The 14201-nt window shown below is 39.0% G+C and overlaps 1 long non-coding RNA gene across 1 annotated transcript; it reads right to left on the minus strand.

Annotated features, from left to right (window-relative positions):
* Positions 1-5114: 5114 nt before the first annotated feature.
* LOC311066540 lies at positions 5115-6151 on the minus strand. The gene is made up of 5 exons (XR_014603102.1): positions 6074-6151; positions 5758-5786; positions 5592-5666; positions 5374-5442; positions 5115-5251 (listed from the first exon to the last, which is right to left on the minus strand). It is a non-coding gene; the product is annotated as an uncharacterized lncRNA (long non-coding RNA).
* Positions 6152-14201: the final 8050 nt, after the last annotated feature.

Raw genomic sequence — 14201 nt, forward strand, 5'->3', positions numbered from 1 at the left:
ACAGTAAGTAGTATATGTCTTTGTTGTGTGAATGTTCACATTAGTGATTAGTACTGTGAACCATTGTTAATGGGTTTTTTTTTTACTTTGTACCTTTATTATTAGGTGACCTTTGGCATCTGCTGGATAGCTTGATGGTGTTTTATGCCCCCAATGGCTCCTTAGAGGCAGCTAACCCTACCCTCAACCTTAAACCTACCCATCCCCTCGCTGCCTGGAAGGCGCCGTTGGGGGCATAAAACACCAAAGACCTGCTGGATAGCACGGTTGATCACAGTAGAAGGAGCTCAAGTGCAACAGCAGATGCTACTGTAGAAGTGGACCGATATTTATCAGAAGTGAATCTCACAAGATCTGAGGATCCACTAGTATATTGGGCTCAACATAAGCATCAGTATCTTCATTTATATCAGCTGGCACTGGCGTTTTTATGTTCCCCTGCATCCTCTGTTCCTTGCGAAAGGATCTTTTCCAAGGATGTGGAGGTTTTGTCCGAGAAGAGGAATTGTCTAAACCCCAACACACTTGAAACAATTCTGTTCCTCAATAAAAATCATTAGTAATCCTTCCTTCACCCACCCCAACCTGCAGTGTTGCAGTTTGCTCCTCTATATCCCCAGTCCCATAAGCACAACACTGCACTAAAACTAGTAACAGTTCAATGCACTAAACAACCCAGAAACAATTCTTAACCTTTCCCACCCCACACTTTTCTGTTTGCTTTATTACATTGCCCCCACCATAAGCACTGCACTCAACACAGTCTCACTTTTGTTTTTCATACTGTCACTATCCAAACAATTTATGAATAATTAATGAACTGTGTGTGACAGTTGTCTCTGCACAAGTAAATTCAGACATATTTTATTTTATACCCAGGCAATGGACAGATGTCTGCACAGGTCATTGGTCCAGTATTGATTTATTTGTCTGCTATTTCTTTCCACAGTCGCTAGGTGTCACTAGTGAGCAATGCCGAATGAAGCCTCGAGTAATGACCCTTTGAGTGAAGCAATGGGCTGTGAGGTCTCAGTGGTTCAGGAAGCCTCATTTCGCCATCACTAGGGAAGTGTCTCTTTATAGTGTGAGTCGGTGATGATGTGCAGGAACGGTGAATCAGACTTCCGGGGAGAGGGAACGAGTGAGCGGAGCGTGCTGATCTGGTGACTCCGTGACACACTTATTACTAACCAGATTTACTTTATTTCTGGACTCATTTAAACACTAAGCAGTGTCCATTTAACACTGGTACATTTGCTGTGTAGAGTTTTATTGCACCTATAATGACAATAAAGACTATTCTATTATATCCTACTTTATTCTGCTCTATTCTACTCTATTCTTTATGGGTGTATGAAACATTCACAATAAGATAAATATCATTCATTTAGAAACATGAATTTTAATTTAATGCTAACTTTAAGCATCATTAGTAGAGATATCTGCAGTATGATATATAAAAATAATACTGCAAATATCCTCTTATTTTAATGTTCATAAACTGTTAATAGTTTCACTTTACAGCATATTTTAATATTTTCCCCTGTCTAATCAAACCCAAACAGACATATATTACTGATGTTTTAAACTTCATGTTATTAAGTTACAATGTAATCACTTATATTATTTTACCATGGCTTTGAAGATAAACATTTTTTTTCCTTGTTTTAAGCTTACAAGGCATTGAATGCGATACCGTTTTTATTAAAGTCATGCTTAAAACAAAAATGAAAGTATGAATATTGATATGGTAATCATGCAATACTATAGTAAGGCACCTGATAGCCTGGCTGTACTATGGTAAAGTGTACCTGGCCCGGGTGGCGTTGAAGTGTCCTGTGCTTCTGCTGCTGATGATGAGCTGCTGGACTGAGATCAGAACCAGAACCCACATCAGACTCAGGAACCCGAGCAGCAGAACCACAGCGCAACTCTCGCGCAGAAACTCTCTCTTTACTGCCGGCTTGTGTTCACGGCTCCGGGGGCCGTTCAGCGCGACATCCTCATCGCCACCGTCCTTCTGCTGGTTCTGGTTCTGCTGGTTCTGCTGGTTCTGGTTCTGCTGGTTCTGGTTCTCCTGGTTCTGCTGGTTCTGGTTCTGCTGGTTCTCCTAGTTCTGATGGTTCTGGTTCTGCTGGTTCTGCTGGTTCTGGTTCTGCTGGTTCTGCTGGTTCTTGTTCTCCTGGTTCTGCTGGTTCTGGTTCTGCTGACTGTAGAGTCTCTGAGAGACTGAAGTGCCTTGAAACGCACAGCATTATTCAATGTGTTGATGTAATTTCCACTGAAACAGGAAGAAGGGGCGGGGCATAGCAAACAGCTCCTCCCCTTTTTAAAATAGCCAATAGAGTTTCGCTTATATTACAGCTCACTCAGAACCATTGAGCAAAGAAGCATTTTACAACTTATGACTTAAGCCACAGTCGGTTCTCGTGACACTAATGACAAACCATTTTACATTTATGTCTTTTATGCAAAGCGACTTACATTGCATTTCAAGGTACACATTTATATTCTTATCAGTTCCCTGGGTGACCAGACTTCATTCTCCTAAATGGAAAGCATTTACAGTGTCTGAATCGTTCCCTGTCCCCTATATAGTGCACTATGTGCCATTCACCATGTAGAAAATAGTAAATGTGTGAACAAGTGATTGATTTCAGCCGCAGCGTCAGCGTCTATTTATAATGTAGGGGGTGGAGCTTCAGATTCTAGAGAGCATTTGATTGGACAGAAAATCTTATCTGGTCCTGAGGTATTAACTAGTGTGCTTCAAAACAGTGATCAAAGAGAGAGCAATAAATGAGAAAGAGAGAGCAATAGAGGAGAAAGAGAGAGCAATAAATGAGAAAGAGAGAGCAATAGAGGAGAAAGAGAGAGCAATAAATGAGAAAGAGAGAGCAATAGAGGAGAAAGAGAGAGCAATAAATGAGAAAGAGAGAGCAATAGAGGAGAAAGAGAGAGTAATAAAGAGAGAATCAGTCGTATGAAGGCAGATCTTGTAATCAGAGCTACAGGGAAACTAGCAGAACAGACCATGTGTAGAGTTCAGTGAGAGATTAATCAATCATCAAACATGACTAAACTTATTCTTATTGCTAATGATTTTTCTTATTGTCAATAAACTGAAATCATCTATGAAATAGAATCTTACATAATTAAATGTATATGAGCAGAGTCCAAAAGTATAGCCGGAAATGTGTCTTTTTAAAAGAGTGCCTGATCCTCAATGTTTTCCTCTAGGATTGGGTCAGGAATTGACTGAATAATCTCATCAACCCTCTGCTGGTAGATGCTGGAACAACACCATCATGGCAGTAACATCATTTATTCATTGACAGATAAAGCCAATGCTTTATGTTAAATGTTAGTGTTTATGTGTGTTTAAAATCTGCAGAATAAAGAGAAATAGGACTATCACATATGCAAAACCTCAAATGATCTCTTATAGATCATTTAACTGAGAGAGTTACTCAGGAGAATAGAGAAAGCTCAGATATGCAAGACTCTGAAATGGACTTCAAGTGCAGCATTCAGTGTGATTTCCAGATGATGGAGATTTTGCAGGATGATTTGAACACGTTCAGAGAATAGCTCTGCTCTCAGAATAGGTTAAAGCGCTGATAAAGCTGTGAAGCAGATTTGAGGAAGTGTCTAGAGACTGTGACACATGGTGTCCAAATGTTCAGCGTTTCCTTGTAGCTCAGAGGGTGGTAATGGACTCTCTTGTCTAGTGTTTAGTGCTGTTATCATCCTAGCCCCCCCCCCCCCCCCCCCCCCCCCCCCTATTTTTTTATTTTATTTTATTTTTAAAAAATTGAAAATCAGTGATATTGTTTTCCTCAAATAGCTTTGCAGTTCCTGCCAAACGTACTTCTGTTTTCCAGTGGCGGCTGGTGGGTTTTAAAATAGAGGGTTTTTAAAAGGAGCAAGTTTAGTTACGTCTGTTTTTACAGGAATAGAGGAGACAGAAACTGTTATTTTAACTCATGATATTTCATGCTCTTTATTGTGTGAAAAAAAGAAAGAAATAACGGACATTTAATAGTGTGACATATACACACTGCAAAGTCAAATTTTAGAATATTTTATGAAGATATAATGTGAGCAGACACTGATGTAATTCTCAGACGGACGTCTCTCTGTAGAAGAAACAGCGGATCTACAAGCTGAAGCAAGAGGATCATTTCAGCATGAGCTTCTGCATGAAGATGAAGGTTTTCAGACAGAAATCCAGCGGATAAACAGACTCCAGTCATGGAAGAGGCTTGTGAGACACTGGGCCCTATTTTAATGATCCAAGCGCATGGCGTAAGTTCAGTTTGGGCGAGTCCAAATCCACTTTTACTAGTTTAACGACAGGAAAAAATGGTCTTAATGAGTAATGAGTGTGTTTAGTCTCTATTCTCTTAATGAGGAATGAGTGTGTTTTGTCCTTTTATTTTTAATATTTGGCATGTTTGTGTGCTGTTGTGCGTCCCTGTGTGTGTAATAAGCAGATTGTGCACGCGTTGTGGACCCGCCAATAAGCGCACATTACTGACACGCTCTTTAAATAACAAAAAAAATATTGGCTCAGTCTATTTCAGTTTCCTCAAAATAGCAACGCTCCAACAATGCGCCTGAACACACATCTCATTCTCAGATCAACACAACCATCGGCGAACAAATAAAACTAGCAAAAAACACTTGCAATGAATGAATGAATGAATGCAAACAAATGGGTGAAAATGCGTTTGCTTTTTAAACAACATGGAGCAGGACGTGAAAATGATCATCGGGCTAAAACTAGCAAAAAACACTTGCGTCGCGCCTGGCGCTGCGTTGCACCGGGTGTAAGATAGATGGAGGTTTTCAGGATGAACAGACTCCAGTCATGGAAGAGGCTTGTGAGACACTAGATTGAGTCTGGCCTGTATGAAAACACATCAGGGCTTCAGTCTCTAACTTTACTGTAGCTGTGATGATATAGATGAGATTCTGCACTCTGACCAGATGATGATTCACAATAAATCTCACTCATATTCAAAGGACATTCAACAAGTATCTGCTCGTTCACACACACATATATAATTCCTCCAAACCCCAGAGAGATGAAGTCTTCCTGTCTGCTCCTGATATGATGAGCTCATGATCTGTATCATTAATGTTTATTTGTGAAGGTCTTGTTCTTGTTCACAGAGGCGTAAAGTTGATCCTGCGGTTGATCTTCTCTTCCTCTGATGGCAGCATAAGTCACTGTATCATCATGATCCTGAAAGAACAGATTCTGTCCATCAATGTTTGAACGACAGCGATTATTATTATTATTATTATTATTATTAGAGCATGAGCTTCATTTATCTGAGTCAAACTCATGTGCTGGTATCTACTCACATTGAGTGATTTTACTGGCTTTGTATTAGAAGAAGTGACCTCAGAATAAGTCACATCATCTGTCTGCTCCTAAACATCAATGCAGACGTGCAGAGAGTCAAGTTTAACACACAGAACAGACATATCTCTCACTATAATATGTAGAATAACACAAAAGCTTTTAAATCACATTATTGAACAGACAGTGAACGTAATGTTTGATGATTTAGTGGACTCACATCGGCTCTTGCAGCGGGAGGAATGGACATGTTGATCGTCTCATTCGCCCCGTTATGATCATTCTCATCTTTGACCTTCAGAACAAACAGTTAAACTGCATGAATGACACTTTATTGAGCTTTAAAGACAGTAATCAAATCTAAATCACTGCATTACTGAACTCACCGCAGAGTCGCCAGTCCCTCTTTTATTATCTGAAAACAAATGCCTCATGAAATATGAGTATTTATGGAAAAACACAATGTTAAGTATTAAGATTTTCAACAATCAGATTTTGTTGAAGCATTAAAATGAATAATAAAAATGATTGTTAACTTGATAACTGAGATTGACATTACAGGATTTCTCAGCAGGAATAAACTTCTGTTTGAGAATTTCATATAATCCACGTTTCTATATACTTACAGTCTGAACAGAAAGTGTTTGTTTGCTCATCTGAACTGTTTTTAATTGTTGTAAAGGAGTAAATCTGAAAACTCACCTGCTCTTTTTCTGCAGATCAGCCAGAGAAGAGCAAGAAGGAGAACAGCGACTGCAGCGACAGAAATCACTATGACTGAAGAAGAGATCGAGCACAGAGTCAGAGACGGACAGATTGGGGACAACTATAGACAAAGACAAAACACTGTGATTATGTACCTTGTGTGTTTTTATTCCAATGATCCTGAGAGCCTGTGCCTGGTGTTGTTGTATCAGCTTGATCTGAAAAGGATGAATGTTAGTTGAGATGCATCATAATAATATCCAGAATGAGGAGAAGAAGTGAGGCATAGCAAACCTAGCATCTTAAACTTTATTTGACCAAACTAAAGAGAGCAATCCAACATGAGAACACACACAGCAAAATCCCCAGATTTCATTTAACTCTGCTGAGAGTACATAAGGTCCCACTCTGAAGAGTGTTAAAGTTAATCCGGGTGCAACCAACTATACCAATGTACAAAGAAGGTACAAATGTCCGTCTCAATGCAGCTTTAAAGTCTCGACACGATCCCAGTTGAGAAATTAGGGTCTTATCTAGCGAAACGATCGGTCATTTTCAAAAAATAAAAAATAAAAAAAATATATACTTTTTAACCACAAATACTCGTCGTGTACCATCTCTGAGATTTTCCACGCATTGCGTCATCACGCTGGAATGATCATCCATTTATCCTTGCGCGTAACAACACATACGAATAATAGTAATTTGACCATCGGGTGCGGATACTTAAATCAGAGAAAATTATTGGTGTGGGTGAGTGGCGGGTGGATGATTTGTTTTTGGCTGCGGATTCGGGTGACGTTGGAGCTCATCCGCGCATCTCTAATTATCCAATGTTTTGCTCTCCGCACTATTTTCAAAGGTCAGCAAAACATTGCTCTCGTAAGGTGGACAAAAAAATTACTCCACTGTGTTGAGCCTTCGTCCTCCATCGCGCCATTAATATGTGATCGCAGTTAATGTCCACCTGAGTTGACGTCGCATTTTTTTAATGACGTACAGTATGACTCGCATTTACTGGGGAATATCCGATTTGTCTGCTTACATGGCAGTATCCAATTCATATCTGATTTATTTCCACATATGAGTGAGGCCTGAAACCGATCTGAGAATATCGGAATCCATGCGTTTTTTTCCTGCTTACACGTTCGCCGGTCATATCCGATCTGTGCCACATGAGAGGAAAAAATGGAATTGGGTCACTTGAACCATGCAGTGTAAATGGGGCCTAAGAAGGGTCTTCTAACACTGTTTTCTCACCTGAATACTTGACAGTGTATCTGACTGAGGTCTTGACTTCATTTCTGTGAGTAAGCTGACATCTCCACTCTCTGTTGTCATCTTCATTCAGGAGTGTTGTAGTCAGAGTGATGTTACAGTGATGTGATGATAATATCTGATATCTGGAGTCTGTCTTCAGATCAACACCAGCCTGATTCACCCACAACAGCTCAATTCCCCCAGAATAAACCTGAACATCACAGATGACTGAATACAACTGACAGGAGAGAGTCACAGAGCGGCCTGGACTGATCTCAGTCTGTGAGGATGAAGATGAAGATGATGATGATGATGATGATGATGATGATGAAGACACTGAAACTGAACACAAGACACAAATCACAGACCCTTCAATCATCATCTGAGTTTAAAGGGAGAATTTTACAGTAAATTGAGTACATATTATAAACTTACCATGAAGAACATGCAGAGAAACACGTGCATCAGGATCTTGTTTTTGGTGTTTTCCATCCACATCAGGTCCTTGTATGTCATTCTGTCCGTTTTTCACATATTGTCGGCAAGTGTAAGATCCATAATCTTCTACTGTGACGTTCTTGATGTTCAGAGAGCAGTCAGACTCCAGACTCACTTTAGTTTTTTCCCCTAAAGTAATCAGTTCAACTTCTGCTAAACGTCTGAAGCTGTTAGAGTAGATCCATGTAGCTGATTTGCAGTCAGAAAGAGTTTTATTACAGGACAGAGAGGCATTTTCACCAGAACTAATGAACACATTCTTCACTCCACTGGTAGTGGTACCTGAAACATAGTATATCACAGTATATCTCAGTGACCATTATGATACATATATTAATACATGAAGACATAAAACACCAGCATAAAAAGCAGAGGTTTTCAATCATAGTATTTTTGGTAACACTTTACAATACGGGTGCACTAATATGCATTATTTAACTCATGAAAAATTAAACCATTAATTAATGGTTACTGCATCAGCAACTAATAAAGATTCTATATGGTTAATAGATTTAAGTAATATATGAATTGTTATTAATTAAATGTGTCATAATGTATTAATTTCTTAATAACATATTTTATGAATTAATAGTGTAAGTTAATGCGTTAATTACCACAGTTGGTCAAAGCAATGTACTTCAACTTCCAGTTGTCTGCTTTAATTAATCATTAACTAATAATTTGAAAATGTGTCATTATGTTATGACTTTACTTGTTAAGGCACATGACTAATAACTAATTGTTAAGTAATATGGCATGTATGGCTTTTGACAGTTTGCAGTGAATGTAATGTCAGTGAATGTGTTTGAAGGATGGGTAAGTTGGGCCGCACACAAATATATCAGCACACCAGAATCTGAACTCCTGTCGCTGTTACACTGTGTTTACACTGGACGAGACCAGCTGTCTACACTACACATGACAAGTCCAAGTCCATTTGTCCTTCATAACAGAACTTGCACAAGAGCTCGGAGTACGTCAGAAATAGAGTGTGGCATCAGTTTACTGTCGGGGTTTTGTTGTGTAGTGTCTCACCGCACCCAGTGTAGTATCACTTAAATTGCGTCATGTTGTTATACACTATTGTGTTTTATCTTTTATCTTTATGTTATTAAATGTGCACTTGTAGTGTTCTACAAAGTATACTTTAAAAAGAAACTACTTGCAGATAATATAATATTAATAAAATAAAGGGCCACTAAAGTTCACTTAAAGAGGGACACTTTCATGGCTGGTTTTAATTTTTTTCATTTTTTTTTTACTTTGCACTTTGTAATAATGTCAAATTGCATTTTCAATTATTATATAATCTGCTTTAAAGACATACACTTATGTTGATGTATTGACATTAAATCACAAGTTTTAAAGGAGAACTCCGGTCAATTTTAACATTGAGCTAATTTTTTTGTAAATTTGGAGTGCTGTCAATACAGAGAACAACGACGAAAATCGGTGTTGCCTACACCATGTTATCCTCTTTTTAAAATTTGCACCCTGTTGACTTCAATGGGGCAAGTTTTAAACCTGCTTTTACCAGAGGTGGACAGTAACAAAGTACTGTACATTTACTTGAGTACTGTACTTAAGTACACTTTTTGAGTATCTGTACTATACTTGAGTATTATCTTTTCTGGAAAGTTTTTACTTTAACTTCACTACATTTGAAAGACAAATATCATACTTTTTACTCCACTACATTTCTGTCAAGGTCCTTGAGTGGAAAGTAGTAACGTCAGTCAGGGGATGATTTTGGTTTGGAAATGAACGTCAGATTTACGTCAGAACCCGACGTCGGACAGACGTTGGATTTTGGTTGGAAATGAAAGTCGGGTTGACATCAAAGCCAAAAAACTTAGCCAAGTGCACTATTTGATGGAACAGCCATTTGGGTGTCCGAAACCATTGTAGACGTTATTGAGTGACTTATTCAATCTCCTATTCAATCCCACTACTGGAACTGTGTTCTAGAAATAAATGTGATATTGATATAAGGGTATGCAGGCATAGATTCAGAGGCATAAGGTACTGTAAGTATTGCATTCAACAATGCAACAATAATAAAACAATGCATTGACATTTACTTTTTACTTTTGATACTTAAGTACTTTTAAAAACGAGTACTTATGTACTTTTACTTAAGTAAGAATCGGCCTTTACAACTTTTACTTGTAACGGAGTAATATTTGACCAGTAGTATCTGTACCTTCACTCAAGTAAGGAAGTTGTGTACTTTGTCCACCTCTGGCTTTTACCCTCTTAACATCCTTAATGTGTCATTACAAGTGCACAGCCAATGTGAGTGATTCCTTGTCCTCCAATGTGACCAGCGCTCATACCTGTATTTACATCCTGTTTTCGGTTGAAGTCCATAGTAATCGATTGTCGAGTTCACGCGCATAGGTGTAGTTACCTATGATCACACGCGTGAACTCGACAATCGACTACTTTGGACTTCCAAAGAGAGCCCCAAGAAAGGGACCCAGAGAATAAAAGAGACAGATCAACAGTTACAATCTTCTTTTATTCTTTCCCTGACCATGTGACTAAAACCCAAATGTGAGACGTTCAAACTGACCAGTCAGATAATTACAACTTCCCCCACCGTACTAAATGTGTGACAATTCATCGACCCCCAAAACATCTTGGCCTACAGTGATCACTATCAGCCCCTCTGTGCCTTTAGGAACTACAAATGGTCATTGTGGTAGAAAGAGGGGGTGGAAAACAGTAAAGCAAACGTCTTTGTTCATTTAAAATATCTTGGATTATTTTCAATCCTACAATGTGTTTAGAGAAAATACAGATTTCTTTACCTGTGAGAAGTGAAGAGAGAATGATCAGTCCCAGCAGACACAGATCACACTTATCAGACATTTTCTGTTTCTGTCAGTCTTTCTCTTTGTTATATATAGTTACAGCTCTTTCTCTTAGTTACAGCTCCTCCTTTAAACATCATCAGCTCCTCCTGTGGTTATTAACTATTATTAACTCATCAAATGAGTGTTTAAATTCTGCTAGAGTTGCTGTTTAGTGACACGATGCCACAGTGAAGTGTTGCTTTAAGTGTGTGTGAAACGTGTGAGAAGTGCATATACTGTGAAAACACTGTCTCACACATATGATCGTTTATTGAACACACTGAACAGTTTATTGGCTACTTTTGCACACGAGAGAATTACTGTTAGTCTCACTTCTTTCTTTTCGCAGTTTCCCGCATGACGATAAAATCTAGAAATAAAATAATTACATTATTAGTAATAAAATGAGTTTGCTACTGAAAAGGTTTCCACTATCCATGACTAACTTGTAGAAAATTAATTCTAAAACACTTTTTAAGGTATTTTGAAATGATTAACGTCAGCTCCTATTTGGTGTAACAGAAAGTATTTGCACACACTTCATGAGCGTCTGTTAAGCAGATATTAAATGTCTTCAGGAAGAGTTTCAACACATGGATTATAATGTTCTGCTTTACTCTCTCCAGCGATGAGAAAATAGATCAGATCCAGACTCCTTTATTAACATTACAAACACCAAATGCCAGTCATTTTCCCTTTGGCCGGTGGATTTGGCAGTGGCACGAGCCGCTCTGACGGGGATAATTCTCGGTCAGCTGGTTTTGTGTGCTGTGACACAGGCGGAGCTGTTTAAAGCAATTCAGAGATGCTTTAGAGGCTATTTTGAATTTAATTTGCTGTAAAATACGATGTTGCAACCCTGGCTCATGTGAAAAACGAACCTGTGGCGTTGTGCATGTTTCACAACAGTTTCAAAGTGAAATGTCCAGTGAGTGGCGCTAAAAGATTAATGGTCCATCACGCTTTAAAATAACGTACACCTACACTATACCCTAAACCTACCCCATAGTGTTAACAATAGCAAATGCTAAATGTGGCGCTAAAGACAGATGAACGTGAATATGGCAACGTTTTATCACGTCGAAGTTTGTACGTATCATCGCCGTTCTGAGTTTAAATGTCCGGTGAGTGGCGTTAAAAGATTAACGATCATGCTTTAAAATAGCGTACACCTACACTATACCCTAAACCTACCCGATAGTGTTAACAAAAGCAAATGCGACATAAAAAACATAATCGTAGCATGTTTAAGATTATTAATGAACTTTGAGCTCTTATATCATGACTCGTCTTTCACAGGATTCAAACCCAAGGTCTTCCAGCTGAGCTACTGAGCAAGCTTAATAAGTTATTATTAATGTGTGTGAAAATGATTAAAAGTGCTTGCTGTTTTACTGCCTCTAGTCTTCATTTCGTTTATAAACTGCAGTAATATGTACATACTGGTACGTATTTTGCATTTTGCAGCGTTTTTCCAACGAGCCAGTGTTGGCTATATTTTATGAATACCTTGGTGTGTCATTAGTCAGTATGTGTCATCGGCACCATGCTCTGAAGATACTCAAGATATTTCTTCCTTGTAAAAAAAAAAAAAGAAAAAAAAAAAAAAGATAATATCTTTTATTTTTTCCTTTTGTAATGAAACGGGTCTTGGCAGATTTCTTGAGTCACACCGAGAACAATGATACTGTATGTCTGGTGTCGTCTTTAGTGGGTGTGTTGCATGTTACTCTGTTCCTGTTTGGATTACCTGTTGGTTTAATTAAATATTCATCTTCATGTTCGTGTGTGTTTATACACATGCGTGACAGTCTCTTTGTGTTGTGGCTTTGAGCTCTAGTGTTTTCAGAAGCATGTCTCCGCTGGCGTTGAGAGCTCAGTTAGTTTGACCGCACTGGTTTAACCCACACACAACTGTGATCATATCTGAACCCAGTTTAGGCGGACCGGTGTGAATTCTCACAGATTCAGAAAACAGTTCCTCTTCTTTCTTAAAGTGGGTTTCTGAAGAAAAGAGAAACACAAGAACTACAACTGACTTCAGCCAACAGCCATAGATGAAATCAACAAGAAGACACTCTCAGTTGCCGCAAAAGATGAAGCCCACCAGTTGGAGGATTCCCTGAATGAAGAACCTAAGATATTTAGGCAAAGAAAATAGATTATATTATTGAAAAATACAGACATTGAAATAGTCGATCAGTCTGTGGCACTGCTCAGGTGTTATGAGAGCCCAGGTGGCTCTGATAGTGGCCTTCAGCTCTTCTGCATTGTTGGGTCTGGCGTATCGCATCTTCCTCTTCACAATACCCCATAGATTTTCTATAGGGTTAAGGTCAGGCGAGTTTGCTGGCCAATTAAGAACAGGGATACCATGGTCCTTAAACCAGGTACTGGTAGCTTTGGCACTGTGTGCAGGTGCCAAGTCCTGTTGGAAAATGAAATCTGCATCTCCATAAAGTTGGTCAGCAGCAGGAAGCATGAAGTGCTCTAAAACTTCCTGGTAGACGGCTGCGTTGACCTTGGACCTCAGAAAACACAGTGGACCAACACCAGCAGATGACATGGCACCCCAAACCATCACTGACTGTGGAAACTTCACACTGGACTTCGAGCAATGTGGATTCTGTGCCTCTCCTCTCTTCCTCAAGACTCTGGGACCTTGATTTCCAAAGGAAATGCAAAATTTACTTTCATCAGAGAACATAACTTTGGACCACTCAGCAGCAGTCCAGTCCTTTTTGTCATTAAACGCTTCTGACGCTGTGTCTTGTTCAAGAGTGGCTTGACACAAGGAATGCGCCAGCTGAAACCCATGTCTTGCATACGTCTGTGCGTGGTGGTTCTTGAGGCACTGACTCCAGTTCAGTTGACACCAATCTCCCCCACATTTTTGAATGGGTTTTGTTTCACTATCCTCTCCTTCTCACACTTTTTTTTAACCACATCTTTTCCCTCCCTTCGCCTCTTTATTAATGTGCTTGGACATTCTCTGTGAACAGCCAGGATCTTTAGCAATGACCTTTTGTGTCTTGCCCTCCTTGTGCAAGGTGTCAATGGTCGTCTTTTGGACAACTGTCAAGTCAGCAGTCTTCCCCATGATTGTGTAGCCTACAGAACTAGACTGAGAGACCATTTAAAGGCCTTTGCAGGTGTTTTGAGTTAATTAGCTGATTCGAATGTGGCACCAGGTGTCTTCAATATTGAACCTTTTCACAATATTCTAATTTTCTGAGATACTGAATTTGGGAATTTCATAAGTTATCAGTTATAATCATCAGAATTAAAAGAAATAAACACTTGAAATATATCAGTCTGTGTGTAATGAATGTATACATTATACAAGTTTCACTTTTTGAATGGAATTACTGAAATAAATCAACTTTTTCATCATATTCTAATTATATGACCAGCACCTGTATATGAGCAGAGTCCAAAAGTATAGCCGGAAATGTGTCTTTTTAAAAGAGTGCCTGATCCTCACTGTTTTCCTCTGGGATTAGGTCAGG

The sequence above is a fragment of the Abramis brama genome (assembly GCF_963993115.1).
Source record: "Abramis brama genome assembly, chromosome: 1".
Taxonomy (NCBI): Eukaryota; Metazoa; Chordata; class Actinopteri; order Cypriniformes; family Leuciscidae; genus Abramis; species Abramis brama.